The sequence below is a fragment of the Lemur catta genome, chromosome 5 (genome assembly GCF_020740605.2).
Source record: "Lemur catta isolate mLemCat1 chromosome 5, mLemCat1.pri, whole genome shotgun sequence".
In the NCBI taxonomy this organism is placed as follows: Eukaryota; Metazoa; Chordata; class Mammalia; order Primates; family Lemuridae; genus Lemur; species Lemur catta.
The window spans coordinates 21,232,296-21,246,342 of NC_059132.1; the positions used below are offsets into that span (position 1 = coordinate 21,232,296).

Below are 14,047 nucleotides of genomic sequence, written 5' to 3' on the forward strand. Positions count from 1 at the left end.
CCATTATCCTAAATGAAGTATCTAAAGAATGGAAAAACAAACACCACATGTACTCACTATTAAATTGGAACTAATGATGAGCACACATATGTATTGAAGGAAGTAAATCTTAATGGTAATCAAGCAAGGGAGTGGGGGAAGAGGGGATGGGCAAAAACCTACCTAAGGGTACAAGGAACATTATCTGGGTGATGGGCACACTTTTAGCTCTGACCCAAGCATTACAAAAGTGATCCGTGTAAACAAAAACATTTGTACCTCCATAATATTTTGAAATAGAGAAAAAAAAGAAATTAAAAAAAATAATGGATCTTTTAAATGTTCTATTAATTAAAGGATCACTTTATAATTAAAACTGGCTTTTAAAAATGCAAGGATAACAAAACCTTTTTTAAAAAAATGGTAGAGTAGTTAATATTTCTTTTTTTAAATTTCAGAATATTACAGGGGTACAAATGTTTTGGTTGCATGGATTGCTTTTGTACAGTTTGTGTCAAAGTTATGTGTCCCCATCACCCAGACAATGTGTATTGTACTTGTTAGATACCTATCGCCTCCTCCCCTCTCCCATCTACTTGATTTTCATTGAGTTTTACTTCCATATGTGAATGAGTTTTAATTGGTTACTTCCAATTTAATAGTGAATACATGTGGTGTTTGTTTTTCCATTCTTGGGATACTTCATTTAGAATAATGATGCCCAGTTCCATGCAGATTGTTACCAAAGGTATTAGTTCACCATTTTTCTATGGCTAAAGTAGTGCTCCATGGTATACATATACCACATTTTATTAATCCATTCATGTATCGATGGACAATTGGGTTGAGTCCACACCTTTGCAATTGTGAATTGTGCTGCAATAAACATTCTAGTGCAAGTGTCTTTTTGATAAAATGACTTATTTTTCTTTGGGTAAGTACCTAGTAATGGGATTGCTGGATGAAATGGTAGGCTAGGTCTACTTTTAGTTTTCTGAGGTATCTCCATACTACTTCCCATAGAGGTTGTACTAATTTGAAGTCTCACCAGCAGTGTATGAGTGTTCCTATCTCTCCGCATCCACACCAGCGTCTGTTGTTTTGGGACTTTTTGATAAAACCCATTCTCACTGGAGTTAGGTGATATCTCATTGTGGTTTTGATTAGCATTTCTCTGATGATTAGAAATGTTGGGCATTTTTTCATGTTTATTGGCCATTAGCCTATCTTCTTTTGAAAAGCTTCTGTTCATGTCTTTAGCCCAATTTTTAATTGGTTATTTGATATTTTCTTGCTGATTTGCTTGATTGAGTGCTTTGTAGATTCTGGTTATTAGCCCTTTATTGAATATTTCTTAAAGTGAAAAAAAGATGAGTTATATTCTGGCTTTAACAGTTACTAGTTTATGGGAGAAGAAATGCTCACTATTTTCTCCAATACTGCCCCCTCTCACTCCCTAAAAGGGAGAAATCCAATCTAATTCTTCATACTGTAGATCAGTAGTTGAGCCATTGTTATTAGTGGTCAGGGTCACTGTGGAGTTCTTTTTTCTTACTTTCTCCTCCTGTCTCTTGGACTTGTAAGGGCCACAGGCCCACTCCTACATGGAAAGGCCATTATGCATCTTGAATCTCTATGCTTCCACTTAGAGCATTCCCTGAACTTTAGGGAACCATTCTGATTGGATTCCATCACACAGATAGAGGAGCTGTCTCAGGGCTTAAGCCTAAGCTATGTGTATGATCCAGGTTACAAGGAAGTCTTGCTTTTGGGTATTCCTACTATTCCATTTAAATATTAAAGCAATGTTTTGGGTTCCTATTTATGAGTGATATATGTATTTAGCCTTCTTAGCAATCATCTAAGAAGAAGGGGCTGCTTGATGAAATGTGATTGTAGGGTTCTTAGGCTCTTATTCAAATTTCATCAAATTGTGCCTCGAATACTATCTTAATAACTATTGTTTGCTTTTCAAGATTAGATATGCAGAAACTTTAAAAAATGATATTATCTGAACTTAGGCTTGTTAAATAATTTATTACATCTTTTAAATGGCATTAACTGTAGCTCAAAGGATTTAAAGAATAAAATGAGATACTATATTTGCACCTCCCCTATTGGCACATAATAAGGGCTTAACAGGATTTATTAGACTCTAAACAATTTGAGGGGAGTAAATTGGCTTGTTCATTATTGTTTCTTCAACACTTAGTATCTTGTTGGTCTATTGTGTGTATGTCCAGACACATATACACACACATATACTTCCTTTAATGAAATGAATGAAGGGAATGTTAAAACCTTTTCACAGTGTAAAATAATTAGATAATCATCTATTTGGCATTCTGAAATGTATTTTCTGATCGGTATGGGAAAGAAAATAGAAGAGACCTTCTATGGAGTAAATTTAAAAGACCTAGTATTGAAGTAAAATTTGACAGCTTCTGGCCAGCAGAAGACAATGGGTATATAAAGAATTTGAGGGCAATAAACAAGACAGGCTAACTGCTCATTCATGATGCAGTTATGGAACTAATTTTAGATTGAATATTTTTATCCAACACACACTATGTGTTTATGTAAATGTGTATATAAATATGTATATATTATACAACTCCATGCATTTTTGTACATTAAAGAATTATCAAATAATGACAAAATTATTTTCCCAAGTAAGAACACAATTAGACTTGATTTTAGACTAGACTATATAATTGGGTAATATTTACTGCATACTGTGTGAACTATAAGCTATACATTTATTTTAACTTAGTAGGTATATTTACGGACAAATCACACTCATAAACAGGGTCTTTCCTATTAGAATATTTAACTTCATCTGTGACTTTTCCCGGAAAATGCTGGACTAAACTGTTGCAAACTTTCTGTCGCATCTGCTTATGAATTAGTTTATTGAGCTATTTAGTTTTTAAATGAAAGAGGAAGTAAAATGATTGAATATAGAAGGAAAAATTACACATGATTCTATTTTTTAAACTCACTGTATGTTTTCCTCATCACATTATCATTTAATATTCTCCTAATAAAGAGAATGTTGCTTCAAATGTAATTGTGAATAAGTAATTCCAAAGATTTTGGACTATTGCTTTATGTACAATTTTATTAAAATATTTATTAATTTCTTGCTCTTCAAACTGGTCAATAATATCATTCATCTATCTACTTTCTTTTTTTGAATGCAATATTTAGGGCCTTTTTAAATTTTTTTGTGGTTAGTATACAGAGGAACCACCTGATAAAAGATTTATGTTTATAAATAGGGGATTGTTATTTGAAAAGTCATTAATCATCTCCTTTATCATTCTGTTGTCAAGAGCATTTGTGGTAGACACTTTCTGAGATTTCTGCTAAGGACATGGACAACTGCGTGTATACCCTCCCTCCCCAAATGACTGTAAATAATTGGTCATACATGACCTAAGATAGCCCAATCAAGTTATTTCTTGAAACAATTTGTAATTACTGTGTGGTGAGAGAACATGTTAATTTGAATGCTGTGGAGCTGCTATATGAACTTGGAAGCAGGAAAACCATTCTTTAGGGAGAGAAGAATAAAGAAATGCACAAAGAATAAAAGAGAAGAGAGACTATCTGGGGAAAGAACTAGAAGGTGAAGGAGAATGAGAAAGAGAGAAGGAGAAGAAAAGACAGACACCAGTGTGTATTAATTAAGGAGGCTTCTTCCTAAACAAATAATTAGAAAATATCTACTCATTGTTTTCTTTATTTTGTGAACTCTCATTTTTGCTACCTAACACTTATTTTTCTGTCAGGTACTATAAAGGATTCTGAGGATAAAGTTGTAAACATGGGACTTTGAGCCCCTTTTTCATGGAGATTTTATTCGAGAAAATAAATGATCCTCAATGAGTAAACAAAAGCATAATCTAGGATAATGATGAGTAATGTGAAGCATTATAGAGCACAACAAAGGGTTAAATTGTGAGGGATGGGGAGAGGAAAGTCGTCAGTGAAGAGGTGACATTTTTAAAGCCTATACTAGGAAACTAGCCTGCTAATTTTCTGTTTTCCAATTCTCCCCCTAGAGTTTCTAGCTCAGTAATTATATGATCATAAGTTGCTGTAGGTAATAGCATAATCACATGTTTTGTTTCTGTATATGAGGGAGTAATACATTTTTGACCTCCAATATCACCTTCCTGGCTGCCCTAGCACTTGATTCCTGAACAGATGCCACATATTTTTGTTTTCATTTTGGTTAAAGAAGTCCCCACCTATTCCTGGTACCAATTTTGTTGTTTTAGAGTAATTAATACTAGCTGCTACAAGACACAAACCCCATAATCTCAGTGGCATGACCCAGTAAAAGTGCATTTCTCATCTCACATTCTGATGCAGTTTGGCAGCTCTCCAAAGCAGCACTCCTCCAAATGGTGACTCAAGAATCCAAGCATCTTCAATCTTGTAGTTATGCCATCTGGAATAGGTGGCCTTTAAGGTCACTACAGCCAAGAAAGAGGGAGTTAAAGGAGGCACACCAGTTCCTAATTGCCTTGGAGTAGATGTGACACTGTTGTCACTCAAATTTCTTTGGCTTGAATTAGTTCCATGGTTCCAACCTAACTTCGTGGGGATGTGGAGGAGAATGGGGATATTTGTTGAATATTAACAATTACTTCTCTAAGGGGTATATTTTGAAAATAGAGCCACAGACTTTGGAGATAGATGGATTATAAGGATGTGAGATGATTCCTAAGCTTTGGCCTGTGTAATTTGGGGAATGGCTGGAAAGATCGCTGATATAAGTAAAAGCCTGACTTTAATAGTATTCAAAGGTGCACTTTATTATATCTGCAGCCAAAGCTGTTATTGTTTGGCAATATTATAATTGATTTAGTGATACGATGGCATGTCCTATGTTATAAAATTCTTTTTAGTTCACAAAGATGAAGTACTTATTTTCTCTAAATTTGATTTTCAGCTCCATCTCTAGCTTTTATGGCATGAAGAATTTTATGTTACATTTATTTATTCAATATATCATTTAATAACATTGAATGCTTACTATGTACTAGGCTCTGGAGATAAAAAAATAAATAAATAAGACACAATTCCTTATCTCAAGGAGCTCAAGGGTAAATATAAATTTAAAAATAGTGATAAGTCTAAGTTTGTGAAATTTTTATCTCATATGAAGACAGGGGAATATATCAAGTGACCTTTAGATATTTCTTCCCTGTCTGTGGTTTGATGAGTCTAGAAATCTTTGGAGCACTTTCTTCCATCTAAATTTATTCCAACTGTCTGGTTTGAGCTCTAAACTGAGTGAATCTGGCTTTGATTTTTCTAAGATTGTCCCTTACGGGTTTGGTAGCAAATATAGAGCAGATGTTCATAAAATATTTTAGGATTGCATACTTTGGCTATTAAAAGCACGACGTGAAAAAGAATTTCCTTTTAGCATATCATGTGTAACCAAATAAAATAACCTGATGAAGTGAAAAAATCTCCAAGATATTCATCATTTCTTGGGGTCATCTCAGCTTTGGAGAAGACACAGGTCAGTGAATTAACTAACCAAATTGTTAATTAAACAACAACAACAAAAGGCACGGTGGTGGGTACTTGGGATATAGCAGTGACTCAAATGAACAGAAATTCTTCTCTCAGTGAGGATGTATGTGAGATGAAGAAGTATGGTAGACAGAGTAATGGCCCCACATGATGCCTACATCCCAGTCTCCAGAACCTGCGAGTATGTTTTCATATTATGTGGCAAAGGGATTGTGCAGATGTGATTCAGTTAAGAATCTTGAGTTGGGAAGATTATCCTATTAATAGATTGTCAGTGTGGGCCCAATATAATTACAAGGATCCTTATAGGATAAAGAGGAAGGCAGAAGAGTTAGGGTCAGAGAAGGCGCTACAGATGCAGAAGTCAGAGTGCTAAGATCACTGGCTTTGAAAATGGAGAAAGGGGTCCATTAACCAAGGAATGCCAGCAGTCTCCAGAAGTTGGAGAGGGCAAGGAAATGAATTCTCTTCTAGAACCTCTAAAAGAAACAGAGCCCTGTTGATATCTTGATTGTAGCCCAGTAATATCATCCATCTTGGATTTCTGACCTCCAGAACTATAAGATAATAAATTTGTGATGTTTTAAAGAGCTAAAGATGTGGTAATTTATTACAATAGCAATAGGAAACTATTACAGGAAGCTAACAACTAAATAAAATACATCTAATGGTATATGATAGATGCTTTTAGGAAATTAAAAGTAGGGAAAAAGGATAGGCAGTGTGTAAAGAGGGGTTACAGTTTCAGATAGGTGGGTCAGGCAACGACTCAATGGGGTAGTGAAGTTTGGCAAAGACCTGAGGTTGGTGGAGGAGTGAGCCATGCAGACGAGTAGGGGAAAGCATCCCGATCATCAGGAAGAATAAGCCCAGAGTGCTTGAGTTGGGAGCTTTGCTTGGTGTATTCAGAGAATGGGGAGTGGTCCATTGAAGCTGCAGCTCAGTGAGATGTGGTAAGAGTACTAGGGGAGGCGATCAGAGTGAGAACAATGACATAGATTTATAAGGCTGTGCTTCCGAACTCCAGATGCAAATATCAGATACCCTTATTAAGAGCTATAAAATTATCAATGGGCATATTTCATGTAGACATGTTCTTATTGAATTTGCTTGTGGTGGGGTTTGGGCTGGAGTAGTTGTTAAAGCTCTCCAGGTGATTCTAATGTTCACCCAGGGTTGGGAACCGCTGCTGTTAGGCCTGGCAGATGGTTGTAGCAAACTAAACCAAACCAAACCAAAACAAAACACTGGGTTTTATTTACTGTGATTGACATGAGAAGTTGTGGAATGGTTTTCAGGGAAGGAGTGGCATAACGTGGTGTTTTAACATAACTGTTTTGGCTGCTCTATTGAAAACAGATTGCACGGTATTTAAAGCAACAAGACTAGCTAATGTTAGCAAGAAAGTATGGGGAGATAAAAAAAAAAAGGAAAAGGATTAGGAAGTGAGTCCTGGGGCATGCTAAATTAGAGAAATGACAAAAAAAAAAAGAAGAAGAAGAAATAGTGGCAAGTAATGTAGAAGAAAAACTAGATGACTATGGTGTCTATAATTTAAGTGAATAATATGCTTCAAGGAGTATGAAGAATATAAATGCATGTCACAGCAGGATGGATTCTCTGGCAAGCAGACTCTGAGACCAACTGTAGTATCTGCAATGTTTATTAGGGAATACCAGCAGGAGTAAATCTGTGGAAGGAAGTGGAGGGAAGACAGGGCAACAAGAGAGGTGGAGTTGAAATGCTTGTCTGATGACAGCCTAGGTTGACCCTACAGAGTTAATATAACCCATCAGTTATATTGGACTGGAATCTCTGAGCTTTTCACACCTGCCCCCATGACAACCAGTCTTTGAATGTGTATTTCCTTGGGAAGGATGTAACCTTGAGTCAGGTTCTGGACACAAGTACCCAGAGACCAGCTGTAGTTTATAATTCAAACAGTCTTTTGCTTGGTCTGCTGGTGGAAGTATGATTATTTGGGTACCAAGACCTTTAACTTTGCAGAACCTAGAGTTTTGGGGAGAAAAACTACAAATTCTTCAAGTGACAATTAAGTCCTGGGTCTGGTCATTAACTTTCTCTGACCTCCTGCTGCAGGAGATGAGAGCTTATTTATGTATTGTCAGAGAGGGTCTCTGCCTCTCACACTTGGCTTTCAATTGCCTATTAATTGCTCTCAGCCTTTCATTGTCTTTTTCTAGCACATCAATGGAGTTTAGTAACAGCAACCTCACTCCATTGTTATTATAGTTACTATGTCCTCATATTTTTCAAATGCCTAATACATTGTGTTAGTTCATGCCTTCCTTGCACTGGTACTATTCACTGCCAGTGAAAGTTTTAAGAATTGGGCCATCTAGTAACAGAATCTATCTGTCCTCTACCTACCACCAAAGATGGGACCCTAATTACTAGCCAGGCAGTGACTAGTCCAGCTGATCTCTAAGATCACTCCTCATACATACTGTTGCAGGTTGAATTTTCTGGGAAGCAGACCATGAGAAAGGTTTGGTGTACAGGGTGTTTATGAGGGTGTGAGCTTGGGCAAAGTGGCTTTATACAGCTAAGGCCAACTGTGTAGAGCTGACAGATGAAGGTGGTAGGCCAATAGTACTCTTAGAACAATGTAGAAGTCATCAGTACATGGGTTTTTTGGATAATGTTTTGTTCTTAATTCTTTTCAAAAATTCAAATCAAAACACATTTGACTTTGGTTACTTACATTGTATTAGGAAGGGTACAGGTTAAGTGTCTATAACAAACAAATACTACTACTAAAGCAGACCAAAGTAGCTGCAAGTTTCTTTCTTACATAACAGTCCAGCTTAGCCATCCACAACATTTGTTTATGCTTGTGTACCCAAGACACATCCTCCAGTTCTTACCAAGAATCTGCCTGTGGGAAGAGGTAAAAGCCTAGGAAGTACACACTGATTCCTTTTTAAAGACAATATTTAGACATTGCACACTTAATTTGTTCTCATATCCTAATGGTCAGAACTGTATCACATGGCCAAGCCCAGATGCAAGGGTTGCTGGGAAATGTAGTTTAGCTGGGTGGGCACATGCCCATTCAAAACTCTATGAGGAGTGGGGAACTGAATGTTAGGGAGCAACTGAAACTCAGCCACACCTGTACGATGCACAATTTTCTCTATAGTAAAACTTACATTCAACCTTCCATGTGACTTCACATAATTTTAACTATAAGACTTGCTCAAAGTAAAAATCTTTTCACGATAGTCTTCACATTCCCACTAAGCAGTCTAACCCCAGGGCTTACATTAACCACTGCTATTCTAAAATAACATTTTAATAGCAGGTAATGAGTTTGCTTTTGTAAGTTTTCTTCATCTACTATCCTGAGTTTACGTGTTTCTGGTTTACATCACGGTATTTGCTTCTGAGTCACCCCTTTATTTCTTCTGTTTCCACTGTAGGGTTTTTGACACAGTAAGTGGGTAAGCAGTATGAACTGGCAGGTGTGTAGACTTTTATATTCAGGTCAGCTACCACTTTGGTGTTTTTTCAAGTTTAAATTCAAGTCCTCAAAAAGCTGAAAATAAGGACATCTACAAATGAATTTGGCATAGTGTTATTGCTCTCAGAGCAAACTGTGGGGATGGATAATAGCCATGATAATGCTGAAAGTTCTGTTTGAAATCTTTTAAAAAAATCTTTTAGGAGAGTCTTTTTTCTTCTTCAATTTCTGCCTTTTGAATTTTGTGACTAAATTGGTGCCAATATTGGTGAAAACAATCAGATTGGTCCTGTAAGACATTTTGGCAAAATGTATCAGGAGCTTTAACATATTTATTCCTTGATTTAGTTATTTTTCCATTTGGGGAATGTTAACTAAAAAAAAAAAAAAAACCACTAAAAGTGAAAAAATTCATGCAAAAGTGTATCTATATCAAAATAATTTCTAACAGTAAAAAACTGAAAAGAAACAAAGTGCCCAATTATAAGAGAATTGTTGAATAAGCTCACATTCATTTGATAGAAAATGGGTAGCCATCAAAAATAACAGAAATATGCATAATCCTAAGTAAAAACAATCAGGATACTAATAGCTAGCATGCACTCAGTGTTTACTATATGGTGGGCACTTTTCTAACTGCATTACGTATGTAAACTCATTGAATTCTCATAGCAATTCTGTAAAGAAAGCACTGATGTTGTCCCTATTATGCAGGTAAGGATGTCTAGGCACAGAGCATTTATGGTATCTTGACCAAGGTGATAAAGAAAGTAAACGTCAAGGATGAGATTTGAACTCTGGCATTGAGGCTTCAGAATCCTTCCTCTTAACTGTCCTGCAATGTTACCTTGTCTTTATACTGACTAGGTTTGGTGAAGTAAAATTTCATTTTGTCTCCTTGATGAAAGCATGGATTTTTGCCACTTGAAGTTTGTCTTGGAATTAATGGGCTTGTTTATATAACGTGCCAAGAGCTTTGGGGAGAGACATGATTAAGATGCGTGAAATACCTTTAGCTCCCCTAGTACTGATGGGAAAGGTTTCCCATCTTCCACCTTGAAGAAACCATGTGATCTGCAATGATTTTTTTCCAAAGAAGGTTCAGGTACAAGCATTAGCATTGTAACCATACAGGAGAATAATATGCTCCAGCACTGACAGTGGCAACTGCCCTTCTCCAGGTTTTGTTTCAACCCCAAGTATCTATTTTGGGAACTGTTTGGACCAGACTAATCAGCTCTGGATCCTGGAATGTTTCATTTTCTTTCGTCTTCAAAGGGGCATATATACACTCTGGCTAAAATAAGAAAATTAGAGCAAATAGGACTTGTCCTTTGGATGAGAGAATTACAGGTGAAGAGTGTGTGTGTGTGTGTGTGTGTGTGTGTGTGTGTGTGTGTGAGAGAGAGAGAGAGAGAGAGAGAGAGAGAGAAAGGCATGATTCAAACTTAAATATTGTACTTTCGATTCAAACTGTAAAGATAAATGGAATGGTTTCAATAGATGATGGATGCTTTGCAAAGTAAAACAAATTATACATAGGGAAGAAAAACTGGAGCAAATATGCTAAAATGTTAACATTGCTTGTTTCATGATAGTGGCTCTTGGAGGAGTAAAAAATTTTCTACTAGGTTATAGTCAACCTTTTCTTTAAGCAATAGGCATTAATTTTCTAATGAAAAATAAATGTAACATTAATTTTTAATAACTATTGTTGGGGAGTGATGTTTCTTTATGATTTTTTCAAACTATTTCTTAAATATATACTTTTTTCCATTCTATTTTTTAAACAAATTTTATTATTAATTCACCAGATATTTTGAAGAATTAATGTTTACAGAAATAATTTGTTCACCATATCCATTGACTGGGCATGATTTCAGCATTTCACTTATATAATGTGCTGCCTTTTAAACAGAAAAACATAAGCACCTTAGGGAAACACCAAGGATGTGCATTTATGATCTATGTACACAGTGAAATCTCAAGGAAATCAGGCCCTTACTCACTTCATCTTAAAATGCCCAACTCAACCATGCATTAAAATTTAGTAGTTCAGGAAAATGCTCCCCAATGTCATCTTTATAACCTCTTCCAGGATGCAAGGATGATTCTATAAAGTTGTTCCCGGCATTTTAACACCCCTTTAGTCTGCACCTTTGGCATGTGAAATTAAATTAAAAGAAACAAATTAAATTACCAAATTCCATCCTATGTTGACTTTTTACATTTCTCTAAAGCTAAAATGATTTAGGTTTTGTTTTGAAGGTAGCTTGGGTTTGCTTTACTGTAGAAAATCACTGAGACAAGTTTGTTCACTTAGAGGGCAGCCCATGACTTCAGTAGTTTCTTTTAGAGAGGTAACTTGTAGGTATTATTAAATGCTTTGCTTTTTTTTTTTTTTTTTTTTGAGACAGAGTGTCACTTTGTTGCCCGGGCTAGAGTGAGTGCCGTGGCATCAGCCTAGCTCACAGCAACCTCAAACTCCTGGGCTTAAGCGATCCTACTGCCTCAGCCTCCCTAGTAGCTGGGACTACAGGCATGAGCCACCATGCCCGGCTAATTTTTTTGTATATATATTTTTTAGTTGGCCAGATAATTTCTTTCTATTTTTAGTAGAGACGGGGTCTCACTCTTGCTCAGGCTGGTCTCGAACTCCTGACCTCGAGCGATCCACCCGCCTCGGCCTCCCAGAGCTAGGATTACAGGCGTGAGCCACCGCGCCCGGCCTGCTTTGCTTTTCTTAATGCTGATTTCATGGTCCTGTGAAAGTATAATAGATTGCAAGGTACATAGTAAATCCCAGTAAACAAATCAGAGTATCCATAACCTTTGAGAGTACAAATACTTATTAGTAAATTTCTTCTATCCTTTGGAGTGGTGATCCAATCAGGCTCATGGTGTACTGCTGTTCATGTGGTATACTGCACAATTCCAGGGGATGCAATTCCCTGTACTATCTTGCAAATGGCACCTTTTGAAGTTATGCAATACATTGGGAAAACATATTAACTGTCATGATGCTTTACTAGAAATAATGCTGTTCTGAGAACTAGAAGAATGTAGTTCCTTACCTGACTTTTCTAAAATTGAGCCATGATCTTGCCAAAAATTTTAAAGAATAAATGTATAATCTGGGTCACTGGGTGATTATATCAGTAATGGCCTTTCTATTTTAGTTCCTGTTTTTCCATTTTGATTAAGATATTGACAAGTAGACATCTAAAATGGCAGCAATTGGCATTTTAAAAATAACAGATATAATTCACATAGCACATAACGCACCTGTTTAAAGTGTACAATTCAATAATTTTTCATATATTCAAAAAATTGTACTACCATCGCCACAATTTTAGAATATTTTTACCACGCCTCATAGAAAACACATTTGTATTAGCAATCAGTCCCCATTTCTCTCCAACTTCCCGGCAGCCCTCGGACACCACTGATGTACTTTTTGTCTCTATACATTTGCTTGTTCTGGACATTTCATGTAAATGGAATTATGCAATAGGTAGTCTTTTGTGACTGATTTTTTTCATTTAGCATGATGTTTTCAAGGTTTGCCTATGTTGCAGCATGTATTATCACTTCACTTTTTCTGCTGAATAATATTTCATTGTGTGGATACACCACATTTACTTACCTTTTCATCAGTTGATGAATATTTGAGTAGTTCTCACTTTTTGGCTATTATGAATAATGTTGTTATGAACATGTGTACAAGTTTTTCTGTTAATATATGTTTTATATTTCTTTTGGGTAGATACCTAGAAGTAGAATTGCTGGGTAAATGGTAACTATGTTTAATATTTTGTAGCACTGCTAGACTATTTTCCAAAATAGCTTCACCGTTCTACAATTCCATCAGCAGTGTTTGATAGACCCATTTCCCCCACACCTTCAAGAACAGTTGTTACTATCTGTCTTTTTGATTTTAGTCATCCTAGTGTGTACAAAGTGGTATCTCAATGTGCTTTGAATTTGCATTTCCCTAATGGCTTATGTGCTTATTGGCTATTTGTCTGTCTTCTTTGGAGAACTGTCTATTCATCTACTCAGCATTCAACTTTTCATTGAGTGTTTCTCAAAAACACTATCTTTATAGAATCTCAAGAGTTTCAAATTCTTAATAAGTTTGAGAAATATTAGATTTTTTATCTCAGATTTAATATTTTATCATTTTACACGATGTGTGTGATCTGAAGAGGGAATACAGCCTGTCGTGTCTCTCCCCACCAGACTGTTAGCTCCAGGGAGAGAAGTATGGTCTCTTTTAGTCATTGTTGAGTTTCAGAAACTAGTAGTGTGTGTCTAATATGATAGATACCAAAGTTTATTTGAAGGATGAATGAACAGAGATACCTCTGTTTAAAAACACTGACCTATTCTATTTCCCTGGGGCAGATTATGTGATCTTTTCTAGCCTCTCTACCCTGCCCCAAACTATGTTTATTCTGAAATTATTAAAAGTAATAGTAAATCTTAATCACCTTAAGTTAACTAAAAATCATTATTACTGACCAAAAGTAGTCTTGATTTGAGAAAAATACCATACCTACTGGGGAATCACAGGGGTCAGCCCATCTGGAGTACAATGGATAAGCCTTTCCCTGGGAAAATCACATTTATGATCACAGTATCTCCCCTGCTAGGCAAGTATAGAACTTTTTTTAATCTTCCCAACTCTGGCGATAACTTTTAAAATATGCTTTTCCTTTTAATTTGTAGTTGGATGAATAATTCTATTAAGCATAGGAGTAAGTTCCCAGGGAAGTCACATAGGTTTTTTTCTCTCCTTCCCAAATCTCTTCCTTCCGTTCTTCTTCCCTCTCTCCCTTTTCCTCATCTATTGTCCTTCATAGCTAATGACTCTTCACCATTGTGGCTACAGGAATAATCAATCATTTGTCTATGTCTTCTTCCATAATATCTTTTTCATACAGAAGTTTAAATGCTTTCAATGTTCACAGTTAGCAAAACAATGGATGTAGTCAATTTTCTTCTGGCTCATGTATGTCTACTGTT

The 14,047-nt window shown here is 36.1% G+C and overlaps 1 non-coding gene across 1 annotated transcript; it reads right to left on the reverse strand.

The window, feature by feature from the left end:
- Window positions 1-13,512: 13,512 nt before the first annotated feature.
- Window positions 13,513-13,682, reverse strand: LOC123638940. The gene has a single exon (XR_006735522.1). It is a non-coding gene; the product is annotated as a U1 spliceosomal RNA (small nuclear RNA).
- Window positions 13,683-14,047: the final 365 nt, after the last annotated feature.